Raw genomic sequence first — 9,577 nt, 5'->3', positions numbered from 1 at the left:
ACACCTCCCCCTCAATAGGGGCGGGTGGAAGGTCCGCCTATGGCTTCCCCAACCAAAATTTCAAGGTCTGGTCGAAATAAGGAGAAATCCCAGTGAAGAAGGATCAGGTCTGTAACTGCCCTCCTTTGGGCGTAACTATTGCTTTCACCCTCTCCAGCCCCAGGAATTTCAGGGCCTCCATATTTTTCTGGATTTTTTGCCATTGGTATTCATGTCTGCTTTTCTTATTTTTCAGTATTAATGCATTTGATTTGATAACTTTGTATTTTTTGTAAATTTATCACAAATGTTTAGATGGATAAGGCTAAGAACGTAATAATACTGTAGATCGAGCAATAGCTAGTTGGGTTTTGTCAATTTAACATTAACTTAAATCAGCCTTGACTTATTCTTGAAGTTGTTTTCTTTTAGCTGGGGCACTAGATGGCGCTCTCTGCAGCAACACAGCACTCCAGCCAGCAGTGAGAAGAAGAAGTACAGAAGCTCTCCGGTCCGGTAGAAATGGGCACCGGCAGACTTATACAAAGAAATTTCATGAAATATACGTAGCCTGTATATCTACTATTGAGGATGAGCTCTGAATGGAGATCTGGATTAAGCAGGAGTCACTAGTACAGTGGGTTAAAACTACCCTTTTCACATTTGGGACTTAAGTTCAAATTTATTCCAGTGTGTTATGAGATGAAAGTCTATCACTGCTGTGTGAAATAAACTTGTATTCCTCATGAGTGTAAATTCACAGCACAAAGCTGCCCTTAAATTACACCAAATGGGTCTAAATTGGAAATTTCACTCGAGAACTCATGAGGCTAACAGCTATGAGAAATGTAATAATTCATTCTAGTGCTCTCCCCCACTTGGTTTAAGGCACATTAGCCTAGAAATGACTTTGCTAAACACAAATCTAACCTAAAACTATGAATTATAAAACAAATCTAAATTGGATAATGCTGATCTATTGTGATAAATTTAACTGTCCAGTCTAATTTGTACATTTTTAAATGTGTCTTATTTGGAAAATGCCTACCGTTATTGTGAGTAGTCCTGGCTCAAACAATGCATGTTTCACTCTATCGGGAAGGATGTCATTAAGTTTGTACTTCTGAGTCATATCAGATGAAGAAGGAACCAAGACAGCATGATAACTGTATCGGTGCCATTCCTGCTCTCACCCTGAACTAGAAAATTTTGTTCACTTTGCTTCCAATTTCCACCCTTCCCTCACCTTCACATGGTCCAACTCTGACTCTTCCCTTCCCTTCCTCGACTTCTCTTTCTCCATTTCTAGGGATAGACTATCGATGTCTGATCCGAGGAGTAAGGATGAGCATTCAGATACATTAAGAGTTCAGATTTGATCTTTTCCATCACAAAAGTCAGATTTTCCAATCTGGAATCAAAATCTGAACAAGCAAATCCAGTATGAAAGCTAGGAACAACCTCATTGTGTGACTAGGATCTCACTATATTATTGGAAATCTCAGATAAATTACAATGGCCCAGAAATTTGGGTCTCCACGGGTGAGTACGCACGGGGTACTCGCCCGTAAGCCCAATGGAAGTGCCGGTTTCGTGCATGCACTGCGCATGCACGGGAAGCCGGCACTTCCGTTCCCCTGAAAGAAGGGGTTCAGAAGTCGAATGCGTGCACAGGAGAGGCAGCGCGTGCGCATCGAACTTACGTTTTTTTTGCAGGTTTTCCCGGGAAGGTAAGTCTCCAGCAGTTAGACATGTAAAAGGCAGTCGCAAGGCCTGCTTTTTACAAGGTAAGTGGTGAATTAATTAAAATTAAAACATTTTTTCCACAGGTTTATTATTTTTAAATACTTTAAAGAAAGGTAAGTTTATTTTTAGCCCCGTTAGAAAATGTAATTAATTTTCTCAAAAATTTTAATTATTGTTTAAAATAGTTATTTCATGTAATTTATAGTTTATTTTAAAAATGTGATTTTTAAAAAATTTATTTGAAGATTTAGTGATGTTTTGGGGCTTATAGTATTTGATCCCCTGTCAAACTTACGAATGAAGCTCTCCCTGCTACCATTGGCTCTCCATGGCCCACGTGATCCCAGGGGACGCTTCGAACTAACTGTGCCCCTGGGATACGCAAGCACTGCACGCCGACAGTTGGAGCAGGCCCAGGATCGCAATTCCACGGAGGCTCACAGCTCAACAGCCGACATGCTAGGTAAGTGCAGGTCGGGGGCTTGCACCCGCGGGAAGCCCCTGACCCAAATTTCTGGGCCAATGCACTTAATTACTCTAGATTTTCTGACCATTGACTAGGAATGGTTGAAAAATGTGTCTCTCCCGAAGAGAACTTTGAAGATTGGGTCGACTAGGTCTGATTTCACTAGAGTTTAGAAGAATGAGAGGGGATCTCATTGAAACGTATAAAATTCTGACAGGGCTAGACAGACTGGATGCAGGGAGGATGTTTCTCCTGGCTGGGGGATCCAAAATGAGGGGTCACAGTCTCAGGATACGGGGTAGGACATTTAGGACTGAGATGAGGAGAAATTTCTTCACTCAGAGGGTGATGAACCTGTGGAATTTTCTACTACAGAAGGCTGTGGAAGCCAAGTCACTGAATATATTTAAGAAGGAAATAGATAGATTTCTAGACACAAAAGGCATTAAGGGGTATGGGGTGAGCGCGGGAATATGGTATTGAGATAGAAGATCAGCCATGATCATATTGAATGGCGGAGCAGGCTCAAAGGGCTGAATGCCCTACTCCTGCTCCTATTTTTCTATGTTTCTAAGTTTCTATACATATCAATAGATCAGACCCACAGGATCATCAAGAAATTCTGACCCATCAAACCATTAGGCCATGAGAAGTCACTGATGCATGTTGATGCATTAGACAAGTAAGAACTTACAAGGGATTTAAAAGCTAACAGCAAATGTTTTTAGAAATATATGAAGAGAAAGGTAGTGGTTAATGGGAATGTGCACTCAATAAATACGGATGCAAGGATGAAAGCAAGACTACAATGAAAAATAAGGAAACGGCAGACTTGACAAATTAGTATTTTGTATTCGTTTTCACAGTGGAGAAAGAGGACAAAATACCAATGGTGCAAGGGAACCTAAAAAGTAAGTCAAAGGGAGGAACATATTGGATTTAATATAAAAAAATGGTAATGGAGAAAATAATGGGACTTTCAATAGACAAATCTCTAGAATCTGATGATTTCTACCCCAGGGCATTAATAGAAGATGAGGAAATTACAAATGTGTTAGTCATAATTGTCCAAAGCACTCTAGATTTGGAAATTGTGCCTTTGGATTGGAAAATTGCAAATGCCACTCCTTTATTTAAGAAGGGAGAGTGTGAGAAACCAGGAAACTACACGCCTGTCAGTTTAACATTGTTTGTGGGGCAGTTACTGAAACACCTATCAGGGATGAATATTCAGATAAATATGAGCTGATTAAAGAAAGTCAGCGTGGAATTGTAAAGGATAGGTCATGTCTGACTAATCTAGTTGAATTGTTTCAGGAGGTCACTGGCATGGCGGATAGGAGAGTGTCTATGGATGTTTTATATACGGACTTCCTGAATGCATTTGATAAAGTTCCACAAAAGAGATTACAGCTGTATTAGCAAAAATGAAAGTGTACAGAATTGGAGGTAACCTCGTGACATGGGTTGGTAATTGGTTGGAACCTAGGAGACAGAGATTAGGGATAAAGGGAATGTTCTCTGATTGGTGGGATGTGTACAGTGGTGTTCCACAGGGATTTGTACTGGGGCTTCAGCTTGTATATCCAAGTTTGCAGATGACAGTAAGTTAGGAGGCACAGTAAGTTGTGTAGATGGAAGCAGGAAGTGACAAAGGGATGTAAACTAAAACTGGGCAAAACTGTGGCAGATGTGGGGAAGTGTGAGGTCATCCACCTTGGACCGAAGAAAGATAAATCAGAATATTTTCATAATGGTGAGAGACTAGCAGTTGTGGAAGTGCAAAGGGAATTTGGGTGCCCATGTATGCAAATCACTACTGCACAGGTACAAAAAGTAATCAAAAAAGCGAATGGAATGTTGGCCTTTATCTCAAGGGGTTTGGAATACAAAAGTGAGGGAGCATTAGTTCTACAGAGCCTTCGTCAGACCCCATCAGGAGTACTGCATTCAGTTTTGGGCACCACACCTCAGCAAGGATGCATTGCCTTTGGCGGGTGTACAGCACAGGTTCATCAGGGCTCAATTATAAGGACAGGTTGCGTAAACTTGATTTGCATTCCCTTGAGTTTGAGATGGTTGAGGGGTGATTCTAATTGAAGTGTTTGCAATTTTAAAGGGATTCGATAGAATAGAAAGAAAGAAACTGTTTCCTAAGGCGGGGGAAGCCAGTAAAAGAGGGGCACAATCTTAAAATTAGAGCTAAGCTACTTAGTGGTCAAAACAGGAAGCACTTTTTCACACAAAGGGTGGTGGAAATCTGAAACTCTCTCCCCGAAAAGGCTGTGGGTGCTGGGTCAATTGAAATTTTCAAAACTGAGATTGATAGATTTTTGTTAGGTAATGGTGTCAAGGAACTCGGAGTTGAGGTACAGGTCAGGCATAATCTAATAGAATGGCAAAACAGGTTTGAGGGGCTGAATGGCCTACTCCTGTCTTCCTATGTTCCTGTTTTCATTTGGCGACATTTCCCTATCTGTCTCAGCATCGTAAAATCAGCAATAGCCTCTCGAAGGTTCTTTTTCTCTTTCTGTGATTACCTTTTCTGGCAATTTCCTTCACAGCTCGAGGTAATGTAAAGTTTGTGAATTAAGGGTGATTTCAAGTCACATTTAACAGATGGCAAATATCAGTGAGAAGTTCTTTGCTGAGTTGAAAAGAGAACAGATGCGTTTGCTCTGTCAATACCAAGTAGTTGGTTCCTGGCCTGCAAATCACCTGGAAAGAATAATTAATAGTCACAGTGAACACACTACTCAAGTGAGACATTGCCGAACTCAATAAAGTGACTGAAGAAGTGATTTGTGCTAACAGTATTTTAATTTACTTCAATTGTGACTTGTAGTGCACACAAAGTTACAACAGAATTCAACACAGCAAATGTCAGTTTAGTTTATTTTAGTCAGTTCGGCTCCTAACCATTGTTTTAGCTGATATTTTAATACTATGTGCTAATGCAATAAAGCATTTTCATTCAATGTGGTAAATATGGACTTTTAAGCAATTACAGTAAAGGTAGAATAACCTCCAATTGAAACATACTGCTGGATGAATCCAGCCAGGATTATTACAGGATATCAAACACAAAACATCATAAATAATAAAGCATTTTAGAGTAAAATGTTAGAAGCAGAAGAGTGAACTAGTTTAAAGATACTGGGCGAAAGATTTGATTAGGCACGAAAACGGGCGCGGGGATCGCGATGCGGGATCGGCCGTGCTTGTTCAAGGAAATGACCATGATTGCGGTGTTCAGCCCAGCGATCAGTGCGCTGCTGAGTGGCTGAGCGCTCAGCAGGATGTTTGAAGTTCATGTGAGGCTAGTCCTATTTAAAGCTAGCCTCCACTTCAGCCTTCAGCAGCTGCTGGAACTGCTCGTGAAGGCAACTGTAAGTAAATAATGGCTCAACAGGGCAAAGAAAAGGCACCAAGGTTCTCGGATGCAGCACTAGAGGCCTTAGTGCAGGTTCTGTACTGAAGGGGGCTGGGAGGCCCTCGAGACACACTGTGATAGCCGGAGCGGTAACTGCCAGCAGTCTTGCCCGAGGACCTGGATCGAGTGTCAAAAGAAGTTCAATGACCTCACACGAATGATCAAGGTCAGTGAATGCATCTTCAATAACTGTCTCCCACCAACTGCACCATTAGCCTCACACACTGCTCAGTGCACCACACCCCCATCACTCACCTACCAACAATCTCTAGCAATCACAAACCATAACTCACATTCATAGCTTCACCTCACCCTCACACACTTACCACTGATGCAAGCCTCACACCCACATCTCACACCTTGTACACACTGCCAGCTATTCAACCATGAGAGGCACATCACCCAAACACATTGCATCACACTCACTGACACACTTCACCCAAAGACATTGCACCACACTCACTGACACGCTTCACCCAAACGCATTGCACCACACTCACTGACACACATCACCCAAACACATTGCACCACACTCACTGACACACTTCACCCAAACACATTACATCACGTAGGATTCGCAAAAATCCATGAAATACAGTATACGGGTAGGGCCCCTGAAGTGGCCACATTGTGAGAACACAGAATGGAGTTGGCAGTTCTCATGGCCCAGTTCAAAAGGACACACACACAGTACCTAACAGCAGCCTGAGCCATCATCGATTAGAAGAATCCAGAACCTTACTGTTTTTGATACTGTAATGTGGTTACAGCAGTAAACAAAACTATTAGCACCTGGAGGTGCGCTAATCGCTGGCAGAGCGGTAACCGATCTCAGAAACCGCTGAGCACACACAAACGGAGGGGCACTAAACGGATTCCCATTATGGCAAAGCGGTAACCGATCTCAGAAACTGCTGAGCACACACAAACGAAGGGACACTAATCAGATTCCCATTAGTTCGATTTCACAGAAATCACAGAAACCCCACAGTGCAGATAGAGGCCATTTCGGCCCATCGAGCCTGCACCGACACATATCCCACCCGATCCCCGTAACCCCTACACCAACACATATCCCACCCTATCCCCATAACCCCACGTATTTAATCCCCCTAACACTAAGGGTCAATTTTTTATCATAGCCAATCAACCTAACCTGCACATCTTTGGACTGTGGGAGGAAACCGGAGCACCCGGAGGAAACCCACGCAAACACAGGGAGAATGTGCAAACTCCACACAGACAGTCGCCCGAGGCCGGATTCGAACCGGCAAATTAATGTGCTTGCTTTTGTTAAAGCAACCTTAACAAAGGAAAACGGTTGATTTGGCGCCAAGATTAGGGCCAGAAAAGAGTATAACCGTTCAGGTAAATCATCAGCAAGCCAGTCTAAGATTCGACCAGAGTAAGGAAGACTCCTCCGGAGGCGGTTCACACCGTGAAGTCCAAGTCCAGTTACCATCAGGAGTTCGAGGACCGTGCGGAACAGAAAACGGCTCGAGGATTTCGGAGGACTTCCAAAGTTTGTACAGGAGAGCGAGTCCAGGAGCCGGTCCCATAAGGAAGGTCGGAGGTCCCGGACGACACCAAGTAACAGGGTCCAGGAGCCGGTCCCATAAGGAAGATCGGAAATTCCAGACGTAACAAGAAGTACCAAGGTCCAGAAGGGTTTTGAAATTCTGGTGAGCATAAAGGCCCAACTCTACCTAACTGACATAATTGAGGTATATTCAGTAACGGGAGGGTTTGTAACGTTAAGGGTATTTGTAAGTCAGGAGTGTGATTTATCCCTCGATGTGTCCGTGTGCTTCCCTCACCCCCGCTTTTAGCTTATCGCTATTTTAGAACTGTTTATATGCTTTAAAGTTATTTTTCTCAGTGTATAATTTAGTCCTCTGTGAGAAACGTTATTTTTCGTCTGCATTTATTCTTGCCATTTTTCTCTGTGTACATTCTCTTTCAAAAATAAAGATCGTTTTGATTTAAAACTCAATCTGTCTCATCTGACCATTTGTCTTCTGAGTCACGAGTTGGGCCAACACACAAAGGTTGCCTGGCAATAAGCCCAGTGTCCAGAACCGTGAGGGGGGAGCGCTTCGAAACCGCTCACGAGTAGTGCGAAAATCAAAACCGATTTAGCACACCATAAGCTCGTTAAAACGACCCCTTACAACCACACTCACTGACACACATCACCCAAACACATTACACCACACTCACTGACACACTTCACCCAAACACATTACACCACACTCACTGACACACTTCACCCAAACACAGTGCGCCACACCCAGTGACACACTTCACCCAAACACACTGCACCACACTCACTGACACACTTCACCCAAACATATTACACCACACCCAGTGACACACTTCACCCAAACACACTGCACCACACTGACGCACATCACCCAAACACATTGCACCACACTCATACACACATCTCCCAAACAGATTGCACGACAGTCACTGACACACTTCACCCAAACACATTGCACCACACTCACTGACACACTTCACCCAAACACATTGCAGCACACTCACTGACACACTTCACCCAAACACATTGCAGCACACTCACTGACACACTTCACCCAAACACATTGCAGCACACTCACTGACACACTTCACCCAAACACATTGCACCACACTCACTGACAAACTTCACCCAAACACATTACAGCACACTCACTGACACACTTCACCCAAACACATTACACCACACTCACTGACACACTTCACCCAAACACATTGCACCACTCACTGACACACTTCACCCAAACACATTACACAACACTCACTGACACACTTCACCCAAACACACTGCACCACACTCACTGACACACTTCACCCAAACACACTGCACCACACTCACTGACACACTTCACCCAAACACACTGCACCACACTCACTGACACACTTCACCCAAACACACTGCACCACACTCACTGACACACTTCACCCAAACACACTGCACCACACTCACTGACACACTTCACCCAAACACACTGCACCACACTCACTGACACACATCACCCAAACACATTGCACCACACTCACACACACACATCTCCCAAACAGATTGCACGACAGTCACTGACACACTTCACCCAAACACATTGCACCACACTCACTAATACACTTCACCCAAACGCATTGCACCACACTCACTGACACACTTCACCCAAACACATTGCACCACACTCACTGACACACTTCACCCAAACACATTGCACCACACTCACTGACACACTTCACCCAAACACATTGCACCACACTCACTGACACACTTTGCTTTCTCTTGCAGGGCAAGGTGGCTCATACCCGCAGGCAGCAACAACTAACCGTCGGGGGACGGGCAAGCCTGCATATCCTGACCCAGCTGGAGGAGATGGTGGGCTCGACATCATTGGAAGGGCCTTCACTGAGGCTGTGGCGAGCGGCGAGCGGCAATGCTGAAATAATTGAAAATGATAGTATGGTCATACCTAGTCTTCCTTCTCACATCCCACATCCCCCATATCCCATAATCTCTTCTCACTTACAAGCTGCTGATGGTGCAAGCATGCACTTCTTACTCCCACCCCCACCCCTCCCCTCACCACAACCTACACTCTGTCTTTCTCTTTTCAGAAACCCAAGAACTCCAACCTGGCCAGCCAGTGCAGGAAGAGCAAGAGGAGAGTGATGGAGAATGTAGTGGCGCTTCATAATTTCCAAACATGCAGCCACTGAGCTTTGAGGCTTTTAACAACGAGTAGACGCGTGTCGAAATAAAACGTTCCAAAACGTAACTTTGTCTTTAAACTGTTTACTGTAACACCTTACAAACAGAATTACAAAGCAAAACACGTTTAAACGAACACGGTCAAAAACTGTATTGCTCCAGCCCTCAAAAGCCTTTACCTTCTCTCCAGCCTCGTGCAGCTGAACTGTAAAATGGCTGGATA

At 43.9% G+C, this 9,577-nt stretch overlaps 1 long non-coding RNA gene across 1 annotated transcript; it reads left to right on the top strand.

The window, feature by feature from the left end:
• Positions 1 to 5,558: 5,558 nt before the first annotated feature.
• Positions 5,559 to 9,234, top strand: LOC147113853 (uncharacterized). The gene is made up of 2 exons (XR_015079149.1): positions 5,559 to 5,790; positions 8,935 to 9,234. It is a non-coding gene; the product is annotated as an uncharacterized LOC147113853 (long non-coding RNA).
• The last annotated feature ends 343 nt before the right edge of the window (positions 9,235 to 9,577 follow it).

This window comes from Somniosus microcephalus, chromosome 8 (genome assembly GCF_052327205.1).
Source record: "Somniosus microcephalus isolate GS21.2 chromosome 8, FLI_Smic_1.0, whole genome shotgun sequence".
Classification (NCBI taxonomy): domain Eukaryota; kingdom Metazoa; phylum Chordata; class Chondrichthyes; order Squaliformes; family Somniosidae; genus Somniosus; species Somniosus microcephalus.
Note: the sequence above shows the minus strand (reverse complement) of the source record. Positions and strands in the feature narration are given on the sequence as shown.